At 41.9% G+C, this 25,363-nt stretch overlaps 1 protein-coding gene across 11 annotated transcripts in view; it reads left to right on the top strand.

Annotated features, from left to right (window-relative positions):
* PLXNB2 (plexin B2) overlaps positions 1–25,363 on the top strand; it is a 273,164-nt gene that overhangs the window by 68,141 nt on the left and 179,660 nt on the right. For 9 of the 11 annotated variants that reach the window (XM_076329495.1, XM_076329595.1, XM_076329575.1 and 6 more), the window contains one exon: positions 14,425–14,614. The gene's annotated coding sequence lies outside the window, so the exon portion shown is untranslated. Of the gene's footprint in view, positions 1–7,737; positions 7,760–14,424; positions 14,615–15,271; positions 15,384–25,363 lie in introns of those variants that run through there. The other 2 variants (XM_076329537.1, XM_076329566.1) reach the window with 2 other exon arrangements.

The following is a 25,363-nucleotide window of genomic DNA, read 5'->3' as shown; positions in this document are numbered from 1 at the left end:
TTCAAACGCTTTGAGCTCCGTGACAAATGGAGTCACAAGACCCCAAGTCACTCTGCTCACAGGACTGCAGCTCAACATGTACCTCTCTGAATCTTTAGGAAGACCAAACACTGTTCAAGGAATGTGGGTTTTGGGTTGGTTGGGTTTTTTTTCTACAGAAGGATATAAATACTGTTCACAGTGTATTCTACTTGATGAATCAGATTCTGAAACTATTTATTTTGGCCAGCCTAGTATGTTGTCATCCCCCCTCTTCCTTCTGGAAAATTTTGGCCTTTCCACGAGTTCAATTCCATGAGGAGCAACGTTTCTGACTGCTGAGAAGAGCAGTAAAAATCTGCAAAGCTATCTTCACTTGGATTTTAGAAAGAAGTCAGTTAAAGTTGGTGATTTGTGCTATGTGCTTCTTGTCGTTAGGATGACAATAATTTTGCATTTTTAAAGAATTTAATAAACTCCGTGTTTACAGACACACTTTAAATTTGGGTGTTATGCTTCTAAACATTTGCCTGCCCTCACTAAGGTAGCATGAACTGTTGCTGGTCTTTCTCTCTGACTATTATGGAAAAATATTTTTGGAAATTGAAAGGTGCTTTGGGGTTTTTTGTTTTGTTTTTACTTCAGAAGAGCTCAGACAAGTTAATGGGGAGGTTTTTGCAGGTTGTCCATGTAAAAAAAGTCCATACACATTTAATATCTTTTCTCAGAAGCCTGCAATGATTATTTTAGGCTTTGCTTTCTTTCCTGAATACATTTATCAGCTAAAGACCACGTTTACTCTCTTTGCAGCTCCTTTCAAGCCTTTGACTATTGAGGCATAGAAAGGATGTGTTATAGTGATCCAAATTCAATATTAACCTATTTTGTCAACATTTCTGTTGTCTTCTGTATAGTTATTTATGCTGAATCTTCCATGTAAGAAGTGGGAAGGTGCAAACATAAGTTGCATATTTTTGATTTTTCCTTAAAAAGGCGGAGAGGACTTGTTGAACACGTCTTCCCAAAGGTGTGAATGGCCAGTTCTTTAAAAACCATTTTGTGACAGCAAGGTGCAGGCATTTTTGTGCTCCCTCTGCACACATCACTAGCTCAGATAAAAACCTGACCTGAATAGGTATGTGCCAGAACTGTGTCACCATCTGTTTTCTTTCTTTGTTCTTCTAATAAATATCAATTTACTCTTATGTTCTTCATTACCTCTAGATCAGCCAAAAGCTTTTTTAACTACATCATTACTAACAAACAATGGGCATTGTATAGATTTATAAATAAACACATGTAAATTAATACAGCTGAAGGCCTACATGAACTTCACATATAGGATATTCTGGCATGAAATACCTTTGTAGTAGCATTTCATCCTTTTTTACATCATGCTCAAGGCAGATTCTCCAGCAGCAAGCCTGTATTTGTTATTGATTTTGTTTAATTTTCAACTTTGGACCCAAGCTGTTTAAACAGATTACTCCCTGCTTTTATCTGAGTCAACTTCCTCATGCTTTCATCAAAGCAAAAGAGATTATTTGACTTTCTATCTCCTAACACAGCATTACAAGAGAGTCATATGTTAAGTGACAGTGATGGATTCTGTATCAGGGAATGGCCACTCTGCACGTAAGTCCCCTGTAATAGTTCCCTGGCAAAGACAAAAACATCTCATTCTTATTTATTTGGAGGCTATTTATTAGTATTCATTACAATAGTATTTACTCTCTAACTGAAACTAATACATTTCAGAACTAGATTAGGTCAGGGTATGTTTGAACTGGAATAATGATGTGTAGGCATAATATGTTTGTATCCTGGCATAAACCTGTACCTTAAGCAACAGTTTCTTTCTCTTTCCTGGGCACATAATATTTGTGAACTGATTAATACCTGGCAATAGGAGGACACCCTCTCTTCAGACTGACTTGCAGTGTAGTTGGCAGAATTTAATAGTAACTAGCACCAATGCGAGCTTTGGGCACACACAAGGTTTTCTGGTGGGAGAAAAATCTCCTTTTATCCTTGGCGTCTTATTTATAAGAAAGTTAAGATGGAGGTAGTGAGTTAACTAATTTCTCAGTCAGCTAAATCTATGGAAAATACTTGGAATACTCTGCTAGGAACATACAGAAATCCATCTACATTTATGTTTCAGTTCTCTCTGCAGGAATGGTTGGGTTATAGGTGTAGAATATAGGTTCCCTCAATCAGGGTAGCAGGTAAAATCGATACGGACAACATCAAATGCTTTGGAGATATACAGCATCGTCAGCGACTGTAGTGTTGGCAGATTGTGTGTGCACCTCTTTCTCTGAGCTCTCTTGGGCTTTGTGCTCCAGGCTGAGTAGGTGAAGTGATAAAATACCTTTTGTAGGTTCTGAAGACGCTTTTTCCTGGAGAGGAACCACATGTGTTTTCCACCCTCGTTTAAGCTGTAGAAAGAGGACTTCAAACTGTAGCAAATGACAGCTCCCAGACACAGTCTCAAGTAACAGCTGAGCAGGCGGGGAAACCCTTCCAGGGTTTTTCATGCAGGAGCCACATGACTCCTTGTGAGCAATGCATGTTATTAACTCCTTGTTATGGCCAGGCTTTTCTTCGCATTGTTGTCCTTCTGAACAAACGGTACTTTATACAGAGACCTCAGTCTTGTTAGCCTGGAGAAAGCAGCGGTGCAGGTGATCTCAGGCTGGCTGCGCTAAACCTCAGAAGCCCACCACAAAATCGTCCTCCAAATGTGGGACAGGGTTTCCTCCCAGAGAGGGTGGCCTGGACGGGGCCCAAGTGAAGGAGGGAAGTGCACAGAAACAAGAGCTGCAATAAACTCAGGAATGGTGCAGGAATAAAGCATTCTCATCTGTTTCAATTTTTCATGTTAGCTGCTTAAAAAGAGCTGCTGTAAATGATCAAGGCACTTGCAACTATTGAAGGAGTGTTTCTGGTACGGCTCAAAATTGAATACTAATTGGTTGTATTTCTGTAGGAAAATCAGCACAAGGCTGAAATTGCTATACTACTAAAAGATGATGTGCCTCAGCATTTACTTAGCTGTGTATAGTCTAACATCTGGACACAATGCAGTCTTATTTGCAACCTACAGTAGCTCTACATACACTTCTTTACTATAAAAATTCTGCTGCTTCATTTGTGTAGTTATTGGCACCTATACATATGCAATCAAAAGTTATTTTTCATCATTATATATTTCACAGGCAAGATATGGATTAAAAAAGTGTTAATCCTAAAATTAGAATATCAGTCCTGATGCGGATGCTGAATTGTTGTTTCTCTGTTAGCAGTCAATAAACAAGTTAGGAAGTAGCTAAGCTTTTTGCTGGCCAAATTAGATCTGGTTAAGTTAATCACAAGTTACTTGTGTTTATCCTCCATAGCACATCTGTTTACTGAGAGTTTTGTGTATATGCTGAAAATGGGGAAAAAAATGGGCCTGCAGGCTTTTTGTGTTAGTATTGAGGATTTATATATTTTTGAGGTTTTTGCTTATACCATGTAATGGTATATAAAATAGGATCACAAATGGTGATTATAATGATCTGAACAGGCTCACTCTATGATATACAGCAACCTACCTACCTTCCTTTTTTTGTAAAAATATACCCCTAAGTCAAAGCCTTTCTCTAGCATAAACGCCTAGAATTTTATTAAAATCTGATCTCATTAAGTACGCCATCAGTATTAAAATAGTGTATCCTAAATCTCAGTCATTTAGAAATGATCTGTGCCTGAAAAGATGAAATGAGAAACTCACCAATTAGTATAAATGTCTTAGTGGAGCAGAAAGTGACTTCAAAGAACTTGATTATATATTTGGGGGTTTTGATATATTTTTCTTTTTTTCTGAAGTACTTCCAATTTGGAGACAACTTTTAAAACTTTTTTAGCATAATATTGGAAACATTTGAAGCTCCTTTATCACTTGTGTGCAAACCAAATGTAAGGGGAACATTTGAAACATTTGAAAATGTTTTGGAATAATCTGTTTAGTTTTTAAAGATGAAAGGATTGAAAAAGAAATGCAAAGTCTTAGTCTGCTTGTGTTCTTCTGCTGCACCACTGTTTTCTTTTGTGCGCACTGTGGGCCAGTGTTTGATGCAGCATTTCATCATGTTACCCAACCCTTTTGTATGGCAAGCCTTACTATGAAAACATCATGTTTTGTGTCTGCGTCTGATCACCTCTGCTCACCTTTGCAAGACGTTTGGGCCCATCTTGTGATCAGACGGTATCAAACAGCGCTACAGAGTCCAGTAAACCTTGAATTCCCAACTTCCATCAAACTGGCAAGAAACTGAAGCCTCAAGTCCTGCACAGAAGGCTCCCTCCATCACGTGAGGAGTATCCCAGTCTCAGGCTGCTTTAGTCCCATGGCAGATTATGCCTAGGTGCAGCTGGCATTTTCAGCTTCAAGTCCTCCTTATTTGTGTTATGGAACATCTGGCAACCAAAAAAGTTTTAATAAAAAGTAGCATTAGAATAGAGTCACATGCTGCATAAGGGATAGCTTGGAAAGAAAGCAAGTATTGTATCCTTTTGTGTGCCACATCCCCATGCTGCAGCCTGGTTTTCCTAGTAACAGATGCAGCCTGTTTTTAAATTTGGGTTAATTTGGTGGGTTGTTTTTGTTTGTTTGGGTTTTTTTAACAATGTTTTCTAGTTTCCACAGAAATTTAAGCAACACTGAGGCTTGTTTTGGCCATTCTGCAAGGGACACTGAGTAATTCAGACTTGCTTTTATTTTAGGGTGAAATTTACATCATGGAATGGTTTGGGTTGGAAGGGACCTTCAAAGATCATCTAGTCAAGCCCCCCTGCCATGGGCAGGGACACCTTCCACTAGACCAGGTTGCTCAAAGCCCCGTCCAGCCTGGCCTTGAACACTTCCAGGGATGGGGCATACGCAGCTTCTCTGGGCAGCCTGTTCCAGTGCCTCACCACCCTCATAGTGAAGAATTTCTTCCTTATATCTAATCTAAATCTATCCTCTTTCAGTTTAAAGCCGTTACCCCTTGTTCTATCACTACATGTCCTTGTGAAAAGTCCCTCTCCAGCTTTCTTGTAGGCCCCCTTCAGGTACTGGAAGGCTGCTAGAAGGTCTCCCCAAAGCCTTCTCTTCTCCAGGCTGAATGACCCCAACTCTCTCAGCCTGTCTTCATAGGAGAGGTGTTCCATCCCCCTGATCATTTTCATGGCCCTCCTCTGGACTCGCTCCATGTCCTTCTTATGTTGGGGGCCCCAGAGCTGGACGCAGTACTCCAGGTGGGGTCTCACCAGAGCGGAGTAGAGGGGCAGAATCACCTCCCTCGATCTGCTGGCCACGCTTCTTTTGATGCAGCCCAGGATATGGTTGGCTTTCTGGGCTGCAAGTGCACATTGCTGGGTCATGTTGAGCTTCTCATCGATCATCACCCCAAGTCCTTCTCCTCAGGGCTGCTCTCAATCCATTCGCTGCCCAGCCTGTATTTGTGCTTGATATTGCCCCAACCCAGGTGCAGGACCTTGCACTTGGCCTTGTTGAACTTCTTGAGGTTTGCACAGGCCCACCTCTCGAGCCTGTCAAGGTCCCTATGGATGGCATCCCTTCCCTGCAGCGTGTCAACCGCACCACACAGCTTGGTATCGTCAGCAAACTCACTGAGGGTGCACTCAATCCCACTGTCCATGTCTCCAACGAAGATATTAAACAGTGCCGGTCCCAATACCGACCCCTGAGGAACGCCACTTGTCACTGGTCTCTACTTGAACATCAAGCCGTTGACTGCAACTCTTTGAGCGTGACCATCCAGCCAATTCCTTATCCACTGAGTGGTCCACCTGTCAAATCCATGTCTCTCCAATTTAGAGACAAGGATGTCATGCAGGACAGTGTCAAATGCTTTGCACAAGTCCGGGTAGATGACGTCAGTTGCTCTTCCTTTATCCACCAACGCTGTAACCCCGTCGTAGAAGGCCACCAAATTTGTCAGGCAGGACTTGCCCTTGGTGAAGCCATGCTGGCTGTCTCGAATCACCTCCTTATTTTCCATGTGCCTTAGCATAGCTTCCAGGAGGATCTGTTCCGTGATCTTCCCAGGCACAGAGGTGAGACTGACTGGCCTGTAGTTCCCCAGGTCTTCCCTTTTTCCCTTTCTAAAAACGGGGGTTATGTTTCCCCTTTTCCAGTCAGTGGGAACTTCACCAGACTGCCACGACTTCTCAGATATGATGGAGAGTGGCTTAGCAACTTCATCCGCCAGTTTCTTCAGGACCCGTGGATGGATCTCATCGGGTCCCATGGACTTGTGCACCTTCAGGTTCCTTAGATGGTCTCGAATCTGATGTTCTCCCACAGTGGGCTGTTCTTCATTCTCCCAGTCCCTGCCTTTGCCTTCTGCGTCTTGGGCGGTGTGGCTTGAGCACTTGCCTGTGAAGACTGAGGCAAAAAACTTAAACCTTTTGACTATGCCACTGCATACTGATGATGTCAGTAGGATTTCTTATCACTGCTAAACATCCTTTGTGTTTTCTGCTGGAGTGGGAACTAAGGAAAGAGCGGTACATCAAAGCAGGTTGTATATTTTTGTAACAACACGTGTATAAATATTGGTGCAGTGGTGGTAGTTTCCATATTAAGTGCCAGCAAAAGTTTTAGAAAAACCCATACCTCGGAGCTGTAGGTCCAAAAATGCATGGTGAGGCAAAAAGGTGAATAAACCATTTAAATGGTGAGGGTTTAAGTGGGAAGTGGAGGGGGGGGCATAACTACAGTCTCATGCTCTGCTGTAGGAGAAGGAGGAAGTCCAGATGTATTTGAAAAAAACAAGTGAGGGGAAAAAGGCTCTTCCATCTCATGCTGTATCAAATTCCTCCCTCCTTAGCTTTTTTTAATCCTCCAGCATTCTTAGAAATTACTGTTTTATGAATAATGTAAATGTAATTATATATAATGGGTATTTATTATAAATTTACACATAATTATGTCGTTTTCAAAGATAGGATAAAAGCCATTACTAAAATAAGAAAACACTTTTTTATTACCTCTAATAATGTTTTCCACATCCCTCCATTTCAAAATAGAAGTGAATTGGATCAGCATGAGGAAGCTGTTCATACTGTTTCCCAGCTGTGGATGTGTCAGTGGAGATAAATTTCATGTCCTCAACTATTACCCTTTCCCGAGCACCAACCTGCACACACCTTAAATTCCAGTTTGCCAAAACCAAAGCTTTCTGAGGTGTTCATTTGCTGCTTCAGCGAGCTTTTGCAGTTTCACAAAGCGTTTCTACAAGGAGGTTCAAGGCCCACGTGTCTAAATAAAAATAGCCCCAGCTGTTGTAAATGGCAAATTTTCTTTGTTTTCCTTTTGGAGGAGCAGAGGTCAGGGATATACATTTATTTTCTTCATCGGTGCAGGCTTTTAGTGTCCTTCCAGTCCTGTTTCTGTCTGCTGGCCAGCTGGGTCGTTAGTGGCTGATGGCCAAGGAGCAGAATTTGCCTTTCTGATCAGACTGGCCAGTGCACCTTGCAAGAACCTCCTGGAGCTGGAAAGGGGCAGCTGGAAGTCCAGCTGTTGTCCTTGGGTCACTTTTTTTTATAATATCTACCAAATCTGAGTAGGCTTTCATTCAGTTTGTAGTCTCGGGGCGTATTAAATGTCATTTCTATCATTTATTTATCCCTCAGCCCAGAAAATTCAGAAGAGTATCCTGCCTCTTCCCTCAAACCATCATGTTCAAGATTTTATGTGGAGTTCTAATGAAGCATTTTTGTGGAGGTGTGTCTTCTAGAAAGGGGAAAAAACCCTAAGTGTTTCTTGGTTTCGTTTTTTGGTTTGTTTGGGTTTTTTTAATTTGTGTCACCCTAAAAGCTGTTTTTGCAGACAAACTGCTTTTGCTTATCTGCTTTTGTAAAAGATGTGTTTATGTGAGTGCTGCATAGACCTTCTTGGTGACTTCCACAGGGTAGGATCCTCTGCGCTTTTGCATCACATACTGTACCTTGCAGAAGTTACCTCTGGGTTATTGTAATACTGGTTTTCCATTAAATAACGGACTGTGAAAAAAGTTTAAATAAAACACCTTTGGAAATAGTAAATGACAAACTTCTCCAAACATGGTTTACGAGACCCTTGCAGCCCAATCTCCTAAAAGAAGCACCTGCAATCTGGCTTTATAGCTGATACACAACTAGTTGGCAGACAAAAACCTTGCTAGGATTTCAATTTACAACCTATGATACATAGGGTTCTTCTTCCTTGTAATGCTTTAAACTGAAATTGAATTTTAAATTAACTTGACACTGTGCTGTTTTCAAGTCAGATACATAACCGTGTTCCTTTTCCCTCCATTCATAATATATTTGATATCTTACTATGAAAGTATTTCCTGAATTGATATTAATATTATACATTTGCCTGTCCTTATTTTCCTTAGGGAAAAAAAAGTGAAACATAACTGTGTAGCTGTAAGAAGTATTGTTTGTACTTTGACAATTATATGGTTTTATAGTTTAGGAATTTTCCAGTTTTATTTCTGTTGCTCACTGTAAAAACTTGTGGTTTATTTCTGAGTTTTTTCCCATAACTTTGATCGAACAGTGGCCTTCAGAGTTAGGTTCTTTGAGCTACCATGCATGGAGGTAACCTCCATTTGCTTTAATTCATCAGAGGGCTACATTCTTCACTTCACTACCCCATTTACACCTTCACAGTGTTAATCAACGTCTCAAGTCCCCAAACTATCACAGTTTGGGGTTTTGGGGAGCTCTTTTTTATCTTTTTTGAGTGTTTGCAGTTTTTTAAGCTGTTAGACCCACACTGTACAGGTGTAAGTGCTTGTATAACACACCAGGTAGTTATAAATGTGGTCAGTGGTGTCTTAATCTGACACCTGATAGTGTAAGTCTTTTTTACACTTGATAGATGACACCACTGGGAAGAATACTATAAAAGAGCTGCCTTAAAAAAATAAAAGAAGGTTTTTTTTCCTAAGTATTTTTAAAGAAAAGTAAATAAATACCCACGTTTCTGAATATGCATGTATAGTGGAAAGGAAGACTTTTACAGTAGAATTGTTTTTGGGGGGATCCTAATTCTCACACTCATAAGGGAACAAAACTTTCTCATAAAACTGTATCTGGAAGAGCTTATACTAAAGGACATACAATGGCATAATTTACAATGTTGGCATGCTGGGCAAAATGTATTTCTTCTGTTTCTGGTAAAAAATGTGGCTAATGCCATGGGTCCTTATGCGTAACTTGAAATAAGGTATCATACATCCCTCCCTCCCTCCCTTCTCCCCCAGGAAGGTGTTCTCCAAACAGCTCCCATTTTGTACCATCCAGCTTCCTACAGGGCATTAGCATTCCAGAAAGAGTTTCACCAGCCCTGAGGCTTTAACAGTGGTCAGGACAGGCAGAAGGAAAAATTACCAAATACTTCCCCTCGTAGACTTAGGGCTGGAATTGTAACCAGGGACTTTTGGGAGCGTATTAAAGACCACTGCTTTCCTTGCCCACTCTTTCCCTATTCCCTTGCTAGCCAATACCAGTATGACCCGAGAGCCTGACTCTGTTTTCACTACCAAGCACAATGAAGAAATATTTGGAATATTTCATTTCTGTGACTGTATTAATGAAGGAGAAAAATAAAACCTTTACAGGACAAGAAGTTATGCAGACCTGCCCGACTCAGCCAGAAATTCTCTTAGGCAAAGGAATGCCACATGAAATTGGAAAGTTCTCCTTCGGTCAAATAAAAGTGAAATACCAGAGCCTTAGTTTGGTTGCTTTTCACTGTCTTATAGTCCCGTCATCTCTTCTCTCTTCTCCCTTTCCCCCACCACTCCCCCGAGGTGTTCAAATGGAAAAGCTTTCTTTCCGAAGGTATTTACGCAAAGAAGGCATTTGGCAGCAGATGAGATTTCTTCTGATCAAAAGCGTCTTAGTGTGCTCTGATCTTTCCCCAGAACTTAGCTAAATGTGCAGAAAAAGGACTCTTGCTCAGTACCCTTTGCAGTTATGGATATTTTGGTGGATGTTGTCATTGCACATTCTAGGGGCGTGCGCCTGTGCGTATCTAGGCATATTTGTTTGAGTCTCGGCCAGGATATATGCCAAAGAGATTAGACTTCATCTTTCGTCCTGGGGAGAAGAGAACCTACGTGGGTTTATCATGGGGTTTTCATTCACTCTGTCATTTCTCCCTTCTTTATAGTTCATTGCTAGACTTCTAATTTTTCCCGACAGCAACACACACCCCTGCAGCTGGCCCTGCATAATGATTCCCTCCTCCTAGACTGACACAAGAGCGGATGCATAAATCTCCTGCCGTCAGGGTGCCTCCTTTAGCAGACACTGTCCCCTCTCCCCCCGGAAAAAGATCTGTCCCCTCCGCAGCACTCTCATTTACCACCTACCAGCTTTGCCCACTGAGCCAAGATGCTGCCCGTGACCATTATCCTGCCTAAGCTAAACATCAGGAAATGGTTCTTTTCTGACAAAAATACAACCAGGTTTTTTTTTTCTTCTCCTAATGACAATTATTAGTGGAAATTGGAGCGCCTTTGGCGATTGTATTTGATGCAAACTTTACACCGTACAGCAACCAGCTCCTGTGAAAAGCAAGAGCTGCCTGATGGTTTGAATTAGGAGCTGGAGGATGAGAAGGACTGTCAGAAGCAAGAATTTTGACCGAAATATAGGTCTTTAGGAGGTCTTAAGTTAGAGATCCCCATGTTCTCTGAGGCCCTGTATTAATTCAAAATGATTGCTTTGAACCATTGGGTGAGGGCAGCGCTGTCAAATCCAGGGCTTCCCAGCTGCTGAACTCATCCAGCGCATTGGCAGTTTATAAATCAGACGGGACTTGTGAACTGTTTACAAAGTATTGTTTGAAAATCTCTTCCTTAGCCCTCCATCCTCACTTATAGCAGTGGAATATAACAGCTGGCTAAAAATCAGTGCGAGAATAGTTTAAAAGGCAGCAGTCTCTGTTCCTGTCCTGAAGATGAAAGCAGGCACAGGATGAATGTGCAGTGTACAGGAAGAGCTTCGTCATCCTTTACCAGCAGTGAAGGGATAGGTAGAGGTCAGCCTCTCTTCCAAGAGTCTCTTCCACAAACTACTAGATTTCTCAGATAGGTATTTGGTGTTAGCAATGTGCTGATAGTCTGATACTCATAGTTGCTTTGAGAATTAAATGATGTTTTTCTTCAGCTACAAGTATGTGGCTGTTTCCTCTGCTGCTGTCCTTATGATGATTCATATTGCAGTTATTTTAAAGAGGCAGATAAACTACAATTGTTTATATACAAACAGAATATGGCATTGGCTGCCAGAAACCAATCTCGCTAATATTTGGCTTGCTAGGTTGCCTCGTAGTCTCATGTTTTGGCTATCAGAGAGAGCAAGCTTAAAATTAATTGAAAAGAGTTTCTTTCTTTCCAAGTGCGCTCAGAGCTAGTGGTATTTTCTCTTCTGTAAATGCTGGCAATTGAATGTAAAATGTCAGAGGTGTTAGCAGTGTCAGCGACCTTCATCTAGCCAGCTGGAATAATAGGCAGGACTTTCTTTAGGACACACTGCGGTCACTGACAGGTTTTGTTGCATCTGCAGCCAATTCTGTATCATTAACAAGGAAAAAAGGGTGGATGGAAGAGAGTGGATTGTGAATGTAACAGTGCTCATTCCACTAAATTCACTTGAAAAATGATCATTTTTTGTGTCCAATGCCATTTTGTACTCTTCATGATCTTCTAATTAAGCCTGGAGGATTGTGGACCTAGGCTTTGATTTGAGCGGTCTTGGCTGTCCTCCTTCCAGAGAAGCGAACAAAACTTCCTCTCTGCTGCTGGGGGCTAACTTGTGAACTGATTTCTCTTCTATGCCTTTGTTACTACACATTACTAGGAATCCCACTCTTGTGACTTCATGTGCAGAACCTCATCCCTACAGCAGACCTGCCTGCCAGCTGCGCATCATGTACAGCTATTCCCAGGATGCTTAAATTTTACTTTGCATCTTAACTATTCCCACTTAATACAATGAGCTTTGAAGCAAACTATGGGGGTGTTGAAGAAAAAGCCCTCCATGTCTAACAACAGTCTATTTAGACTCTGTTTGAGGCTAAGGCTCAGCTTTAAAACTGGTGAAGGTGCTTATTTATTTGAAATCATTTTATTAGAATAAAGCAGTACCTGTGATTCTTGAAAAACGAAGGAATGTGTAGCCCCTTGCTTGGTGGACCCATGTGAGTGGTTTTCTGAGGGGATCGCCCCTTCCTTGCCTCAGTGTTCCCTTGCAGCAGTAGCAGTGGTAGAGTCTGATGGCCAATGTGCTGGTTGGGATTAGGAGAGAAGGTATCTGCAGTTCTTGGAGAAGAGAGAAGGGAGAGGAGAGCAGAGATGACAGGAGTGTTAGACTTTGAAGAGGAAGAGAAATAAGGCTCTGCTGGACTTGAGGAGAACTTTCCAATCCCATATGGCATTCCTTCACCTTAATGACAGAAAAAGTCTGTTTATTTTTTATTTTAATATCTTGTCTTTGTGATGTTTTAGGACTGGAATTCTTGCACTTTATTTCCTGGATGTCTCATCTATTAAATGATGTCTCTATTCCTCTCTAATGAGAGCAGGTACACGGAGAAATGGAAAAAGATCTTCCTGCATTACACAAGTTTTTCTTGGGTTTAGTATTAATCAAGAAATATTCATACGCTTAAGGATTTTGGGGGGAAAAAATCATAAGAAAGTTTGTCTTCTGAGAGTCTCTTTGAAAAGTCAGCTTTTTACTGCTCAGTAAACCTGCCAGCCAGCTAAAAGGTTCGGCTTGTGGATGTGATGGAGGCAGCCGGAGCTCAGGGCTGGGAGCTGGCTGTGTGATGCTTCGCGAGAGATGTGGGCTTGTGCGTGACCTTGTGCCTTGGCAGAGGGAGGAGGTGTTACTGGGAGGACCATGCCGGCAGGGAGAGGTGTGGAACGTGCAAGAGATCCCACTGCTTTTGCTGCAGATGGGTCTGACAGCTGCATGTAACACGAGAACTTAGGCTGATTTTAAAAAGTGTCCTGACTTCAGAATCGCAGGTAGAAAATGTATTACTGTATAGTTGGTGTTTCTTCTACAGTAAATACCAACACTTTTTTTGCCCCCAAGCCCTCCCTTAGTGTTACCTAATGGAGAACTTAGGATACATTCTCTTAGTTTTCTTACCAGGCTAGTTTTACCTAAATGTGTTAAATCCTTTCAGTTTGTGATATGTGAAAAGATACTTCTGCTAATTTAAGATTAAAAATACTTTTAAAGAGTTTTGATATGTAAATGCCTATAGATTTGAACTATCGAAAGACTCCATGTTGGAGAAGATGCATACAGTAAAAATGGTGGTAAACATGAAAAAAAGTTGGCTTGCGTTTCTGAGAGGTACAAACCAGTCTTTGTTCCCCTTGAAAAAAATCATAGCATAACTTGGGTTGGAAGGGACCGCCAGAGGTCATGTAGTCCAACACCCTGCTCAGATCAGGGCCAGTGAGATCAGGTTGCTCAGAACATATAAAGTATTTAGCAGTCTACTCTACATAGCTCAAAAGTTAAGTATATGGCGGTGAGTTTCTTGGGATTTCAGAAAGGGAAAAAATTGAATTGTAGTATGTCTCCTTTGTCTTCACCTTTCAGAAGAAAAAAAAAAAGGAGGCTGAGGAAAGAAGTTCTTTACTATGCATTTCCTTTTATTTTTAGATGGAAATAAAAATTTCATCAGGCTAAACCTTACTTTCCATACTCAATTATTCCCCAGAAAGTTGAAATAAGTATAGAGGTAGGCTTTTCGAGAATATGCCCCTAGAATTTAATTTCTGAAGCGAAGGGAAACTGCAAGATGACATTGCTTTTGAAAATTGAGCCCTAATAAAGGGCTTCATTTAGGCATCCATCCTTGAAAATGGATGGTGAACTATGTAAAGGGTTGGGAGGGAAAGGGGAAAAAAGATGCAAGAGAATGATAGGAGATGAAAGTACAAGGTAGTTTAAGTCCTTGGTTAATACCCCTATTTGAAATTAGCACTGGTTGATTTTGGCGCTTCAAAGTCAAATTCTTACCATAAAGTGTTCTTGCCACAAATTGGGCTTTAGTAGATTTGTTATGGGTCTACTGTTATCTTCAAGAAGAGTGGCCCCTCCAAGGCAGAGTTAGGATGCTCTGTAAATAGCTTTCTACTGCTTTGCGTGTCCCCAAGACACCTTAAGTTGAGAGGGCACCTGCAGTAGAGAAAAGCAGAGAACTATGCTTATTGATAATGGCAGCTGTAATGAGTTTCCCCTTTTATAAGGATGTGTTGAAGCTCCAGCAGTCAGACAGTGTAAACATCCATCACTGGGTCTTGAATGTGAAATGTTGCATCACTCCTGTGCTGAGGGAGCTGAGAGCCTGTTCTGTTGTTCCAGGTGAGAAGAGCAAGGGGGACAGGCCAGAGGTCAGTTCTGGGGCTCGCCTGGTACCCGCTGGAGCACAGCTGAACAAGACTAAACACTGACGCTGCCTCATCTCCTCCTGAAGTCCCAGTAGAAGTGGGTTCCTCTCTCCCAAGTCGTGGTGTGCACGCGGACTTCTCATGTGAATTTTTTTGTTTTTCAGGTAAGCTTGCTTTTTTCTTTTTTTAATACATTAGAGTTTTCTGAATGGGAAGTTATATTCTATTTTTTCTAGACAAGTATGTTGCTATCCATCAAGACTTTCAGACATTGCTGGGGCATATAATAAATGTTTATTACTACTAATGGAGATAAAACTTCTAGGAGCCAATCTTGCAAGAGGCATTAAAAATTAGCAAAAAAAAAAACCAGCTTGGCAGAGGTTCTGTATTCATAAACCTATTTATAGATGGTGTGCTGGGTAGAAGAGCAGGTTTGTGCTTCTGCCAGCAAGATGCTCCAGCCTACTGCTGTGCTAGTGCTTGCCCTGATTTTGCACTTACGTTCTGAGTCTCCCAGGGGGACGCTGAGCAGATGTGTGATTGACCTGAATCTCAAAGGTGTGCAGGTTTGACTGCGTCTCTGAGGATAATCGGAGAGATTCGATCAACTTCTTTTTCAGGACCTGTTCACATTGATTAGCGTGTGTTGGCTTGACAGGTTTCTCAGAAACCAGCTTGTAAAACCTTCTTCCAACTAAGAATTTTCTTTATCCTCAAGTGGCCAAAGAGACCTAAAGCGAAGATTGACAGAGGGGTTGCACAAACATGGCTCTTGGTCCATTCTTTAGCTGCAAAGTGGTTTAAAACTGTTTTGGCAGCTTGTTTGGTGCTGGCGAGAGTCCTGGAAGGGCTGCTGTCGGGAACGCTGGTTCTGGCCTGCCATGAGCCTGGAGGGGAAGGCGAGGGATTTTGCTGGGATCTCGGCTACCGGTAATAATTGTCTGTAGACTGTACTTTTTGGTAGATAGCACTTAGCCTTTCCAGCAAGAGAAACATGTGTCTCCTCTCCGACACCAAAGAGAAATGAAAACAATGGCAGAGGAAAATAAAATTTACAAAGAGCCAAGTTAAGAAAACAAGTGTATTCTAGTGGTTAGCTGGTAGCTGGCTGCATGCCAGTTTGGGAGAGTTTTTGTTTTGTTTTGTTTTGTTTTTTGGATGCTTCTGTGCATAAAGTTTTACTTCCCCTTAAAAACTAATGGGAAAGGGAGGGATCAAAATACAGTTTTACATGCATGTGAGCTCCAGAATGAATAAAAGTGAAGACAGCTGTTCTAAAACAAAAAAGTACATTCCACCTTTGCACATTCATTTATGTACCCAAAATCATGATTTTTCAAAATGTAGGAAAAAGCATGAAAATAGCCACTATTTAAGCTTACTTAGAAATACACATCAGGGAAGATGAGTATCACTAAGGAACAAAGTTGGGTCCTGTGGGGGATGCGAACGTAAGGGTGGACTCACTGAAAGCAAGTAATAGCAGAGTAATTTTGCTGTGGAATTTTAAACCAATTATGTGAATAACAGAGGATATGTTCTGAAAGTAGCCAGAAGTGCTTTTTTTGTGGGTATAGCTAACATGGTTTCAGAAAGCCTCTGCCCAGCTGGGGTTAGTGCTCCCACAGCTGAGATGACGCGAGTGCTCACGTGTTTGGCTGTACATCGTCGCCTCGCTGCAAGTCGGCCTTTCTCGATCTGCCTCTCCCATGGTAAATCTTCCAAAAAATGCACAAAGGTGTGTCTGATAATACCCAGTGCCTCGGCTTGTTTCTATGTCTGATTGGAAAGTCTGATGTTCAAAAGGTGCTTGGTCTTAGATCTTGCAATGATTAAACGTTTTGATAAGTTGCATTAAACTACATCAAACTTCTACTGAAATTACTGCAGGTTTCACATAACTGGACTGATTAAAGGTAGTATTTCAAGAAGCCTTCACTGATCTAGTTGTTTCTTGAGCTCTGTTCCTTTGATAGGAAGATTAGCATCCTTGTGCTTTTTAATAAAATGAGCCGAGTACTAAAAATCCACTGTCAGCAGTTTGGCTTGAACACCAGAGTATGTGGCTCATTGCTCTACAGAACATGGAGGATATTAAATGTGGATATTAATTTTGTTCGTTCCTCCTTCACAAAGAAAATAGAAAATGCTCATACAAGAGGGGGAAATAGTTTATGGGTTTCTTCAGCATCGCCTTTCGTAGTATGCAATTATGAACTTTGAGGTATAGTGGATATGAAGTGTTTCCTGGTGTTAGCCGTGTGTAAATAAGTGTAAATCAGGTTGGTTGTTTCTGTTTGGGTTTTTTTTGTTTTTTTGGGGTTTTTGGGGTTGGTTTTTGGTTTTGTTTTTTTTTTTTAACAACTGTTGAAGTACCTACATGGTAGTGCTTAAAAAGAGAAACAAAAACTATGAGATTTCTACTAAACTTCCTTTTCATCCTAGAAGCTTTCCTCAAGCTTCATTAATCTTCAAAGTTTTCCCTTTAAATGGGTGGCCAGCATAAGCATTTCTGCAAATTCATTTCATGTGAAGATTTTGTCTCTCAAGTTGTTCAAGTAAGCGTAGCTGCAAATCTGATTCACTTGTGTGGCAATGAACTTCACATGTAAATCGAGCTTCTAGTATGTCTGCATTGTGCTAGAAGGTGCTAATGGCTGCCATCAATCAGAGGGCTGGTAAAAGTTGTTCTCCCCCTCTCCCCCAGACTAAATGAGACAGCAATTAAATGCCCTTTTGTTGAGTGATAGCTGAGACAATGGAAATCAATGTCCAAAGCACAAACCAGAATGGCAAGTCTTAAGTATAAGCTAAGCCATGTGTCCCAAGGGATTGGCATGTTGATTTGCTTACAGCTGAGACGGTATATGAAAGGAATAACTGGGAGCGTAGACAGCAGGAGCAGCAGTAATGCTCCGTAGAGCGAAGCCAGAAGGGAATATTTGCTGGGAAGACTTCTCAGTGGGGCCATGGTGCCATCATTTTGCCTCCGCGCAACTCAGGCTCACCCAGCAGTATACATTTGAGCCGGAACAGGCCCTGGCATAAGATCATGATCAGAAAATATGATACCAAGTTTGTTTGTGGCATGTTTTTATGTTGTTGGCTGCTCAAGAACAGGCAATATCTGATCTGGTATGAAGCCTACTGGTACAAACTTAACCTTTCAGCTTTTCTGAAAGTGCTTCAGCTGGCAGGGTGAGTTTATACTCGACCAGTGCTGTTATTGCAGTGGTTTAGATCCCTGGAACAGGATTTGCTGCGTTGTCAAGCTGCATGCTGAGAACAACACCCCCCCTCCCTAAATGCCATCACTTTTGCTCCCGAGTGCTTACAGGTGCACGAGTTAACTCTTGTGTGTCTCCTAAATAAAACTGCACTGTAAAAAAGCCCAACTTGCTCATCCATTTCTTGTAGATGAAAACAATCCCTTGAGACCCTTAGTACTGGTTAACAATTTTGTCCAAACGACATGCAGTCACTTAGGTGGCTGAGCGTGTTTTGCCTGTCGTCTTCACTCCAGACCTTCTCCAAAGCTCATTATGTCAATGGGACACTTCCTTTTGACTCCAGCTCACAATCCTGCCTTAGCTTTATTGCCTTGCTGAAAGGGCCTTAAGTTACTCGTGTGCACAGGGCTGCATTGTCTCTAATCTGTGTGGGTTTTTTGTTTTTGTTGGGGTTTTTTTTCTGCTTTTGTGCAAAACTGTAAATGCATTGAGAACAAGAAGCTATTGCATTTGCTAACGCCAAGGCACACTGCTGTCATGCAGCTCATATGCTGTTGACAGAGACTGTGGCTATATGATGCTTTGCAGCAGCTCAGCTAAACTGAGAGAAAGTCTTCTGCAAGGTTAAGGCTCCGAAGAAATGTTACAGTAAGAAATTACTTTATTTTTGTGCCTGAAAAGTATTGCACACAGATGACCAGAGTCATCTGAAGTAATACTAGGATTTGACTAAAAGAAAATACGTCTGTTTAGAGAGTTCTGTATTGGATTTGTTCTGTGGAGTGCTGTATCTGTCACAGCTCTTTTGAGGGCTTGAACAAAGAAAAACAAAACTACCGGTATTAAGAGGTCCACAGAAATTGGCAGGCATTAGGAATGGACAAAACCTGCTAGTTGGTGTTCCTTGTCCGTATCACTCGGTGGTAAGACAGTCTGTCTTTTCCTTGTGTCCCCATCAAGGAGACACTCTTTTCAAACTCATGTTCTACTGCACTCACGTTTAGTCTTCGGTTTTATAGTATTCACAATTCCTGTGAATGACACACTTCACAATCCCGTTGTCTTCATATCAGTTCAGGTGTTCACCTCTGACATTAACTCTGCTTCTAGCCTTGACTTGCACCTGACTTCTGCATCAGGTTCTCTATTAAAGTAAAGCAGAGACCCTGTATGGGCACAGCAATACACTGCCATGTTACCAGCATGAGTATAATACTTTGAATCTTTCAATGAAGACCTTGGATTATTAATGTGATCTTCACTATTACCAATACTGATACCTTTTCTTAAATATTAAAGCATTCTTGTCAATAAATATATAATAATGAATTCTACAATGTGGCCAAGATGATCATAGGCATAGAGAGTGCAAAAGCTATTTGTACTGTTTTATATTTAATTATTCCGTGTGTAATTTTGAATAATCACAGATTAGCTTTTTTTAAGCATCTACTTCTATATTGCAAGCCTTCAGCAGTTCAATAAAGCAGAGCCATTGACTGCTATTTGATGTGTCCATTACCTCCTGCAAATGCCTTGGAATACAATGGGGTAGCATGCAGACTTCAGAGCTGTCATGACAGGTATTAAGAACGTGTCAAATCCCAGTGATGACTGATAACATATCTGTCATTTGTGATGGGATTATTAGGAAGAGGAAAGCCACTAGGAGAAAGATAGTTTAGGAAAAAAAAGGGGGGGAGGGGAAGACAGGAGGAGAGAGGATTTACTGTTCTTCAGAGCTGCCTGGTTTAATTAAGCCTTGTCTAGTCCATAAACAAACCTATTAACTTTCTGAATGCTTTGGCAGCTTACGCACTTCAACGCTGCAACAGTAATTCCATGGAATTTAGGTTTCTCTTTGGTGGATAGTTGCACTGTAGGTATTGTGGCTATGATGAAGGTTCTTGACCAGTACATGGAAACAGCTAGTGCAATAGTACTGTATTTTTTATTTTGTTTTCTAATTGAGAGTTTAACAGAATACTGTGGAAGAAAGAATTCAGTGGGCACATAAGATGTTTTCTGCATGGAAACTCTTTATAGAACTGAGGAAGGAGAACAGTCTGCCAGTGCCATTTGATTTGCATCTTTGGTTAGCAAAAGGATGTGAAGGATTGCTTTTTTTTTATTCCAGACATGTATCTTGTGTGAGTGTGGCAAGAAGGCTGAGCTTCATCTCACTTGTAAAATCAGGTTTTGCTGAATGGGTCCAGTGTGTCTAGTACACAAACTGATGCCTTTCAGGTGTTTTAGGCTGAGCCATAAACACATCAAACATTTAAAAGCAGTTAAATATTAAGACAAAAGAAGTATCTTACTCTGCTGCCTTCTGGTACTCAGGTAGTGCCAGGACAGAGGAGGTGACCTGCGTGCTTCTTGCTGTCAGCGTCTTTTGTGCGGGAGTATCCCTAGGAGCAGTAGAACCAGTGTAGCTATCTCATACAACCCCCTGCATACAGAGTTCAGTTGGGAGGGGCAGATTAGATGTCAGGAGAGGGGGAGACTTGAAGTTCAGTGGGCTGAGACAACTATTCCTAGCTGTCATATGCTCCCTTAAATCCCCTTTCAGCAGGATTCAGCAGGATAGCCTTTGAACAGAGACTCATAACACTGTCCAGATTGTGTCTCTGTCCTTTCTGCCAATTTATCTGTTGGCTTTGTATGAAAAAGGACCTGGTCTTTATCTCTGCCCCTTCCACAGGCACAGCCAAGGTGCTTATCAGCTCTCTCAGGGCCCCCAGTCCATCGGGGAAGCAAAGGTAGTGGAGGTCAGCCCAGTGCCCAAGTGGGCACTTGGGTGCCACTGGACTGTTGCTGGAGGGCAGCTGCTGTGTTTGATGTGTTCAGCTGTGTGGCTGCCAGCTTGGATAATCCACACTGGTTGATGGCTCAGAGAGGAGCAGCTGCTCTGAAGGTAAGCAGGAGGCCAAAGGACAGTCTCGGGTTTGGGAAGCAGAGATGGAGAGCAGAGAGAGAAGACCTCTGTGAAGACCAAGCTGTAGCTGCCATGGCATGAAGTGAACAATGTTTGATTGATGTTTAAGTGATCGGTGGTACATGACAAGCACACAGTGGCCTAGCCAAAAGCGAATGCTGTGGGGTGGCTTTGAACCCCATTCCTTGCAGTCGCCGCCAGCAAATTGGCTGCCATAAGCTGTCCATGTCCGCCTTGTGTCACACAGCACAGACAGGCCAAGCCCACCCAGCTCCGGGTGAGCCCACCACTCTCCTCCAGTGGGGCGAGCTCCCCTCTCGGGCAAGGTGACCCCATGGCAGCCCCACCATGGGGCAGGGAGCACTGGCGGGGCAGCAGGGTGGGCGGCCGGCCTCTCGCCCCTGCAGAAGGACGTGCCGGAGCACGTGGCAATGGCTGCGCGGGCCCTGCGGGTGCGAGCACAGGCTGCAAGCTGTGGGGTGAGCTATAGCAGGGATGGTGATGGTACTCACTGCATGTGTGCTCGCAGCAGGATACCTTGTGTACCGCAGGGGAAGAGCATGCACCAGGGCCGTTGCAGCACGCCCGTGGGCTCACACCCTTGCTTACCTCATGGAAACTCGCTTGCTTGGCCAGGCCCTCGGGAAAGACCTTTTTTTTTCCCCGTCTCTAAATGCACATTTACCCCACCCACAGAGGCTGGCTGAGCAAAGATCGAAGAGCAACCTGAAGCAAGGACGCCAGGTTTTAAACATGATGTATTGTGGCTTAATTCATTTCCGAAGGTAGTTCTTTCAAGGGCCTTGTGGCAACCATCCCAAAACAACCAGTGATTTGGGTACCTCAACCCAAAGCTGGTTTGGCTTAAGAGTTGTTAAAGGAGCCTGACTTTTTTTTTTTTTTTTCCTCCTCCAGAAGCTGAACTCAGCATTTCTTCAGAGTAACTTGAACTGTGCACTGTAAAATCTTGGCTTCACCTTCCCCCTTTATACGTAGGAGATTACCATATGGGTTGTTAACATTGTGTCTTGCCGGCTCGCAGTACCTCGGTTCATACCGATTAAATACGGTTTTGTAAAGAGGAAGGGCTGTGGAGAACGGCGCTGCAGTGAAGAGCCTTCCTCCACCAGTCACAGGTTTGCTTTTGGCCCTGGGTAGATGCGACACAGGTGTTCGTGTATACTGACAATGGGCAGCCACGGTGTGTGACTTTGCTCTTCGGTGGCTACCCCTTCGGGAGGAGACACCAGCACAAAGAGACTGCTGCTGGCAGCATTCACAGCCTACTTCATATTTTTGTTCCATTGCTCTCATTGTCTTTCATCAACTCCCGTATTTAATAGAGTTACATGGTGAATGGGTTTTCTGTCCCGAGAAAGGACTACAGCAAACTGCCCATGAGCTTGGAGTACTTCTCTGAGGGAAGCTATTCCTTCCTTGTATTCTCTCTCCCTTCCCCAATTCATTAGATTTTGTCAGTTTAAAAGAAGAAATAGGAACACTTATCTGGGAGGTATTGCAGAAGTTGACTTGAGACTCAGCTATTTCTTTTTTTCATTTTGCTGTACATGAGGTGTCCTGAGATAACACAGAAAATCATGAGGTTGGGGGAGTCACCTCTGAAGATCACTGAACTTTTAATAAAATTCCTTTTAGGGTCAAAGATCAGCACTGCCCTGCATGGTCTCAGTTCTGTTTTACACGTGCTCACACTTAGCTGCAGTCCAGTTCTTGATTTATTTTTTCATTTAGTGGTACGATTAGAAACATCCATTGAAAACCAAACCACCACTACCATCCCATTCAAATACACAAGGATATCTTTAACCTGAAAAAAAAAACCAGCAAAGAAAACCCTTCGTAAGTCTAACCTTGAGTGCATCGCATATTTGAATGAAAACTGATTTCCATGTTTATTTGGACAAAGTAAAACATTTCCAAAAATTAAAGAAATCAGCAGTGGTGGTGGTTGCTGTTTGGGGGAGGGGAGCTGGAAGGCGAAATATTGCGAAATGACTTTTTGCTGATAACAAACAAAGCCCAATGGGAGATTTCTGTTTTGAAAATATGTAACTGTTGACATGGGGATGTTTGTTAGAATATTTTTAGTGCTGATAAAGGAAAGCAACGTTCATAGGAGTTTTGGTAATCTTGAATGAAAACACATGTTAAGCTCCAGTTGCTCAGCTCTGGATGGTAGCATTACACTGTGTAGGAAAGGTTTTTCTCAGCTAACAGTTTCCTCTATTGTTTCTACCTCTAAGCCTTTTATACTGTATTTTGAGGAGAGGGAATGAGAGAGAAAGAGCGGTTTGGTCATAAGGAGAATAGCGTGCTACATGAGTGTCTCTGATAAGACTTTCAAGGTGGTGTTTGCAAGTTGAAAGGTTGTAGCTAAGCCTAGGTAAAGCTGAAAAATTTGTACTCGTTTTAATTGTGGTGTAAAGCATCAGTATTATCATATGAAAAGCACCAGTGATGCCTTGACTTGCTTGATAAAATAAGAATCTGTTCATGGTAATGACCATTAACTCACTGACAGGATGATAAAGAGATTACAGGGTTCAGCTTCCCACTTATAAAGAATTGGTTGGTGCACGTGCTATTCTGCTAGTCCCATCTCAGTGTATGTTGTGGAACAGTCATGGAAAACATTTTTTAATATTTTTAATATGCTACCTGACAGTGTGATCTCTATAGTATACAATTTTCTGTTCCTCTGACCTCTTATACACCGGTTGTATTGGGAAAACATTAATTAAATGGGAACAATGTATTTTTTGTGACTTGAAGTTGCTTTTATCGCGGTTCCTATTGTTCAGGTTCCCGAACAGGAATGAAAGAGCCTGCTTAAAGATGCTCTCCAAGCACTCTGTTTAAGGATTGCTCTTTGTTTGTAACTGCCAAAAAGTAGCAGCAAACTATAAAAGGAAAAATTCCCTTCTGTGCAATTTCAGTCCCTTGAGTCTTGATGCAAAATGGTTTATATTAATTCACTTCCAGATTTAGCTTAGTTTAATTTTAGTCTCGGTCATGGGCCACCAATGTGTTTTGTTCTCTTTAAATGGACTATGCATCTCTTGGTAACACCTTGAAAAGATAGTAATTTTTGGAGTGATGCAAAGAAAGGTGGGACCTTATGGAAATTCAGTGGGAGTCTTGTTTGTACACTAACCTGTGATTTTTTTTTTTTTTTTCATTATACGGCATATTGCCAAAGAATGTCTCAGTGCCCTGAACAGAGACCAATGTCTGTAGAAGTTACAGTGCTGGTAGTGGCCATCATGTAAAGATCATGAGGCAGATGGAACAGTTTGGGGACCGAGGATAAGATTTTGAGTTCAGAGTCCAGCAAAGTCCCATCCCTCTGAAAAGGCTCAGAGCCCCACTGCTTCTTACTTCCCTAATGATGTAATTTAGCCTGACAAAACCGATTCTGTCTCCTCATAAGCCTTGCCTCTCTCATGGCATATTACATGGTATGATATACAGCATCTTCAAATGGAAGACAAATCAACTCTCTCTTCTGTCCTAAATATAAAAAATAAGTTTCATTCATGGCTAAGTGTTAGCCGGTATAGTTTCCAGAAAGTTGCACTCACTCAAGCCCTACCCAGCAGAAATATTACTGCTTTGAAGTGCCCCATTAAATTCTTGTCCATCCTATTCCTACCTTCTTACTGTTCTGCCTTTCTGTTACAAATTTTTGTTCTCTGATATGTTAGACTGATCAATTATGTCTCATACAGAAGGGCAGTTTGCTTTTCTTAACTCTCCTGTCCAGCTGAACCAGTTCTTCTGTCACCTTTCTAAATATTCTCCTGCCAGTTTTGAGCATTTCCACAGCATTTGTTTTACTCTTAGTGATGTGTGAAATTCCCTCATTCTCTTTTCCTTACCAGCCTTCATATGTGTTCATATGAAATAGAAATGTTGCCATAAGTTACGGGACGGAGGGGATTGCAACAAGAGAATGTCCGAGAACGCCACCTCAAGCCTGTTAGTCCACAAAGAACTTAAATCACAGGATTTACAAGGGGTGCAGAAGTCGATCTGAGGAGCTGGATGCTGCCTGCTGCTTCGAAAAGTTGGGGGACCTGTTTAAATCCCACTAGTGCCAGAGAAGAATGTGTACCCTGAAACACAGGGGGGAAGTAACTAAGCTCTTAGGTTAAGCGTAAGTGTCGGGGAAGCTTTGCAGCTGCACTGCTCTGGCTCCCCTGCTGCCAGTCTTCAGCTAAGCTTTAACCAAGACTGCTTGGAATTGGGTGTTCACCTGTGTTGCAGTCGTGTATCCTGATAGCAGCTCAGGTATGGTCTCAGTATTCAATCTGTTACTCCAGACCTACAGGCTTTTAAGAACATAAACCCTATTGGCTATTTTAATATGCCAGGGATCTTTATCCCCATCTTTTTCTGCCTGAGTATCTATGAAAAAATTGATTTATTTTTAATTTTTTGTATAAAGAGCTTATCCCACCTGATTCTTTTGTTGATGTGTCTGCTTATTGTGTGCAATCTTACTTCCTTCTGGTGACAGGCATGCTGAAATTTGACGTTAGGATATGCCAGTATACACAGTTCGGGAGAAAACTGATTGAATTCTTTCTATGTATGGAATACAGAATGCAGAAATAGAAGCCTGTAAATTGCTTAAAAAGCATTGTATGGTTTAAAACTTATTTGTTACCCTGCAGTTATCCATAAGGTCCGCTCTAGACTCAGCTATCTGTATAGTGAAT

This window comes from Aptenodytes patagonicus, chromosome 1 (genome assembly GCF_965638725.1).
Source record: "Aptenodytes patagonicus chromosome 1, bAptPat1.pri.cur, whole genome shotgun sequence".
NCBI lineage: Eukaryota > Metazoa > Chordata > Aves > Sphenisciformes > Spheniscidae > Aptenodytes > Aptenodytes patagonicus.
Note: the sequence above shows the minus strand (reverse complement) of the source record. Positions and strands in the feature narration are given on the sequence as shown.